Raw genomic sequence first — 6,146 nt, forward strand, 5'->3', positions numbered from 1 at the left:
CGTGTTTATTTTCCACCCATACAGCTTCTTAGATAGAGTGTCTGTTTAAACTTGTTCCCATTTTTTTTATTTATTTATTTATTTATTTATTTTTAGATTTTATTTATTTATCAGAGAGAGAGGGCGGGAGAGCAAGCACAGGCAGACAGAATGGCAGGCAGAGGCAGAGGGAGAAGCAGGCTCCTTGCCAAGCAAGGAGCCTGATGCAGGACTCAATCCCAGAATGCTGGAATCATGGCCTGAGCCGAAGGCAGCCGCTTAACCAACTGAGCCACCCAGGCGTCCCTGTTCCCATTTTTAAATGAAATTATTTTTAGAAGATTTTATTTATTTGACAGAGAGAGAGAGGTCACAAGTAGGCAGAGAGGAAAGCAGAGAGAGAGGGAGAAGCAGACTCCCCACCAGTAGAGAGCCCAATGCAGGCCTCCATCCCAGGACCCTGAGATCACCACCCCAGTAGAAGGCAGAGGCTCAATCCGCTGAGCCACCAAGGCGTCCATGAATTATTTTCTTATGAGTTTTGCAGTTCATTATATACTGTGGATTTAACTCCTTCAAATTTGCACATATTTTCTCCCAGTTTGTAGTTTATCTTTTCATTCTCTAAAAAGAGTATTTCAAAGAGCAGAAGTTCTTAATTTTGATGAAGTTCAATTTATAAGTTTTGTCTTTTATGGATCATGCTTATGTGTTGAATTTAAGAAATCACCACCACCTAACCCATGTCAGAAATGTTTTCTATATTTCCTTCTAGAAGTTTTATATGTTTAATTTAGGCTTTGTTTAGATCTATAATCCTTTTTTAAGTTCATTTTTGTATAAGACGCAAAGCACGAATCAGTTTATATTTTTGCATTTGGATGTCTAGTTTTTCCAGCACCATTTGTTGAAAATGCTATTATTTTTCTTTTTTCTTTTTTTTTTAAAGATTTTATTTATTTATTTGACAGAGAGAGATCACAAGTAGGCAGAGAAGCAGGCAGAGAGGAGGAAGCAGGCTCCCCGCTGAGCAGAGAGCCCGATGTGGGACTCGATCCCAGGACCCTGAGATCATGACCTGAGCCAAAGGCAGTGGCTTAACCCACTGAGCCACCCAGGCGCCCCAAAAAATGCTATTATTTTTCTATTGAATTGCCTTGACATTAGTGTCGAATATCAATTGACTGTATTTGTGTAGGACTATTTCTGAATTCTCTATTCTGTTACACTGATCTATTTGCTTTCTTTAATCTAAAATGACATCATCTTGATTCCTGTTTTATAAGTCTTAACGACAGGTACTGAAAGCCTTCCAATCTTGTTCTTCAAAATTTTTTTAGTTTTCCAATTTTGTTTGAAATTTAGAATTAACTTGTCAATGTCTACATACACATACAAAATCTGCTGAGATTTTTATTGGAATTACATTGAATCTATACATATGTTTGAGAATTGACATCTTGACAATATTGAGTCTTACGATGTATGAACATTGTATACATTCCCCATTTACTTAGATATTCTTTTATTTCTCTGAGCAATGTTTTGTATTTTTCAATATAAAAGTTTTGTACTTCTTTGTCTAATTTACACCTAAGGATTTTTTATGCTATTGTAAACGGTACTATTTTTTTTAAGATTTTATTTATTTCTTTGACAGACAGAGATCACAAGTAGACGGAGAGGCATGCAGAGAGAGAGGAAGTGGACTTCCTGCGGAGCAGAGAGCCCAATGTGGGGCTCGACCCATGACCCAGGGATCATGACCTCAGTCGAAGGCAGAGGCTTTAACCCACTGAGCCACCCAGTCACCCCTGTAAATGGTATTATTTTCTTAATCTCAATTTCTAGTTGTTTTGTTGCTAGTATATAGAAATATTATTTTTGTATATTGATCTTCTTTTCTGCATCCTTACTAAATTCACTTATTTCTACTGAGTCTTTTTTTTTTTTTAGATTTTATTTTTATTTATTTGACAGAGAGAGATTACAAGTAGGCAGAGAGGCAGGCAGAGAGAGAGAGAAGGAAGCAGGCTCCCCGCTGAGCAGAGAGCCCGATGCGGGACTCGATCCCAGGACCATGAGATCATGACCCGAGCCGAAGGCAGTGGCTCAACCCACTGAGCCATCCAGGCGCCCATCTAGTGAGTCTTTTTTTAATAGATTTAATAGGTTTATGTACATATATGATGTCATATGCAAATAAAGACTTAATTTTTTCCTTTCCAATCTTGGTATCTTTTATTTCTTTTATCTTTCTTTATTGCAGTAGCTGGAACCTGAGTTTATTGAATAGAAGTGCTGAGAGCAGTCGTCCTTGCCAAGTTCCTAATCTTAGGAGGAAAGCATTTGGCTTTCAGCATTAGGTATAATGTTAACTGTGTTTTTTTAGTAAATACACTTAATCAGATTGAAGAAACTAGCTTCTTAGTTTTCTGAGAGCTTTTATCTTGAACGTGTGTTAAATTTTGTCACATATTCATACATCTATTGAAGTGGTCATGTGGTTCTTTTTTAGTTGGTTAATATAATGAATTACATTAATTTTCAAATGTTAAGCCAACCTTCTATTCCTTAGATAATATCCACTCGATCATGATATATTTCCTTTTTGCATACTCTTGTATTATATTTGCTAAAATTGTTAAGAATGTTTGCATCTATGTTTGAGAGGAATTAATCTGAATTTCTTTTCTTTTGATGTATTTGTCTGGTTTTCTTATCTGAGTAATGCTGGCTGCATAGAATAAGTTGTAAAGAATTCCCAACTTCGGGGTACGTGGGTGGCTCAGTGGGTTAAAGCGTCTGCCTTCAGCTCAGGTTCTGATCCCAGGGTCCTGGGATTGAACCCTGCATCGGTCTCAGGGAGCCTGCTTCCCCCTGGCTCTCTGTCTACTTGTGATCTGTCAAATAAATAAATAAAATCTTGTTAATAAATAAAAAGAATTCCCAAACTTCAGTTTTCTGGACAAGGTTATATAGAGTGAGTAATCTTTAATCCTTTAGTAAAGTTCACAGTGCAGCCATCTGGACCTGGAATGTTCTTTGTAGGAAAGTTTTTAAGTACAAATTAATTTCTTAAATTGATATATGGGATAATAATTATACAATATAGGGCTAATCAAGTTATCTATTAATTGAATGAGCTTCGGTTTTTGTATTTCAAGAAAATTTATCCATTTCAGACTAAGTTGTAAAATTCATTGGCATAAAATTGTTTATAACATTCCCTTATTATCCATCTAGTATCTGTAGAATATATAGTGATGTCATCACTCTTATTCCTAATATTGATGATTTGTGTGTTCTCTCTTTCTATTATTTCTTTGCTGATTAGCCTGGCTGTATCAATTTTACTGGTCTTCTTAAAATACCTGTGTTTTGTTTTATTCATTTTCTCTATTGCATTTGTTTTCTATTTCTGCTCTGGTGTTTACTATTTCCTTTTTCCTATTTTTTTTTATTTTTTTTTTTAAGATTTTATTTATTTACTTGAGAGAGAGACAGTGAGAGAGAGCATGAACAAGGAGAAGGTCAGAGAGAGAAGCAGACTCCCCATGGAGCTGGGAGTCCGATGCGGGACTCGATCCCGGGACTCCAGGACCATGACCTGAGCCGAAGGCAGTCGTCCAACCAACTGAGCCACCCCCTTTTTCCTATTTTAGTTTTCATTTGCCTTTCTTTATCTGGTTCCTGAAGGTGAAAACTGAGGTCACTTATTTGTGATCTTTCTTCTTTTATGATATAGGCATTTGGTGCCTAAATTTTCCTCTAAGTGCCATTTTAACCAAATTCCGCAAATATTGTTGTGTTTTCTTTTCATTCAGTTGAAAGTACTTTGATTCCATTATTTTTTTTTCATTGACCCATGGATTATTTAGATACGTATTATAGAACTTTGAAATTTTTGGAGATTTCCCAGATATCTGTTACTGATTTCTAATTTAATTCCATTGTGGTCAGAGGACATCATGATCTGAATCATCTTAAAAGTATTGAGACTTATTTTGTGATGTAGAGTATGGTCAACCTAATAAACCTTGCCTGTGCATTAAAAAAAAAATGGTATTCTACTATTATTGAATTGAGTGTTCTATAAATGTCAATTATATAAAGTCGGTTAATAGTTGTTCAAGTCTTCTAAAGCCTCACTGACTTTGTGCCTACATAACACTTCAATCAAGGGAGGCTCCTGGGTCATTAACTCTGACCCAAGCCTGCAGCATCTGAGAAGTATATGGGGCATGAAGCAAGAACTAGCAATGTAGGCCCAAGGATTCTATCAGTTTCCTACTATATCTATCCCAATTATTGGATAGATATAGAAATAGAGTGGGGTCAGACCCATTATACCCACTGGGATGGACTTTAGTCAGGACCCCATTTATCACTGAACTTGCATAAAACCAGAGGACCACAACTGTGTTTTGGTCCTTTGGGATCCAAATAGCTCAGACCCTATATTCAAAAGTCCTTGGTTGAAAGATAGGAGTATTCTTCTTTCTCCACCACATAGTTACCCTGCCAAATGGCTGCCCCTTTGGTGAAGGATCAAGGTGATGTTTATCAAATATACTTGAGGACACTCCCTCAAGGGAATCTGGGCTTTCCCTTCCCTTAGTGCCTAAGATTGAAAACTAGCTGCTAGTAGTTATATAAGTGGATATACAAGTCAGGTAACGTCCTAATCAGCTGTCCTTCTATTTTGCCCCTTGGAACATCATGATCTTAAACTCCTTCACAGATCCAAGTCTTAGTACCCATTAATCCCATCCATTGGGCATCTGACAGATTCCACAACCTGGCCTTCAACCTTTCTGCATCCCATCATCTACGCTGACATTAAGGAGCCCAGTATTATGGCAGTTATCTTCTACCACCAATTCTACCCTTTAGAGGGCAGCCATAACCACGCTTCTCACCAGTACATTTTTTATGGCCTTAGTTATGAGTGTCATCTGAGCCTTCCTAAGGAAAACACTCAAGTGGTAGCTTCTCAAGCTTCAAACAATAAATCCATTCTAACACTGCAACATTCCTGAGCTTTATGACCCCTTCTTCAATACCATGCCAAATACATTCTAGCATTTCCACCGTATCTTCTAGATGCCGTCCTAGCAAGTATGTTAGAACCAACTCCAAATATCTAAAGCATTAAAACCCAAGTCAGTGCTACCATGTCACTCTCTCCTATCAAGCCTTATGTTTCATCCTCCTCCAACATCCTCAAGACCTACTCCCAGGCATGTTTCCTGGGTTCCTGCCAAAACATTTTAACCAGAACCTGCAGTTCATTCAGATTGTAAGCTATCCTCCTATAGAAAGGACTGTATTTCCCCACTTAGGGTATGCTGAGACCTGATCCTAGTTATCAGCACGGGAGTTAAGAAGAGGTAGCAGGGGTGAGTCTTAAGGAGGACAAGTATCATCTTACAATGCAAGTGCCCCAGATAAATTCTTTGCAGGATTTCCAAGCAAGTGAAGACTGCTATCAGCAAAGTGGAGGAAAGGAGGCCACTTCTGTGGTTCAGGGAATCAAGGAAACATGAGGGTTCAAGATTCTGAGGTTCACCAACACAAATGTTCTCATTCTATGATTCAACATTCCAATCTTCTCCTATCGGCATGCTGACTTTGGTAGAGGAGATAATCGAGGTTGTGACTTCCATTTCCTTTGCATCTTTGCCACCTTTTCTATTTGGGTTGGAATGTCAGCACAGACTGCCAGCATCTACAGATGAGATTTTTCCTTAAATGGAGGTATAGAGGCATTCTGGCTTTCACAGCAGGCCTTGACTTAAATAGCTAACATGAGCCTATGTCATTTTCTATTTTCGAGATTGTTAAAGCAGTTAATAAAAACTAACCAACACCTTTATCTTTATCATTTCCATTAGTTCCATTCCACTGTAATGCCACAGCTACTATATAATGTAATACTTCACCGTCCACCAGCACTCTACCCAAATCCAGTACAATAACTGTGGCCCATCCACATGACAGGAGTTATCACTATGCCATTTAGCACTAGCTATGGGGTCTTTATTGTCATCTGTCCAGCGAATGATCCAGTCATAGACTCCCATCCAGAGGATTTGCTTTCTAAGGCCATTCCTGGTATCCCTCTTGGCTTGTGTTTACCCACCACCCAAAAGTGAAGCCCAAGA

Source organism: Mustela nivalis (genome assembly GCF_964662115.1).
Source record: "Mustela nivalis genome assembly, chromosome: 12".
NCBI classification, from domain to species: Eukaryota; Metazoa; Chordata; class Mammalia; order Carnivora; family Mustelidae; genus Mustela; species Mustela nivalis.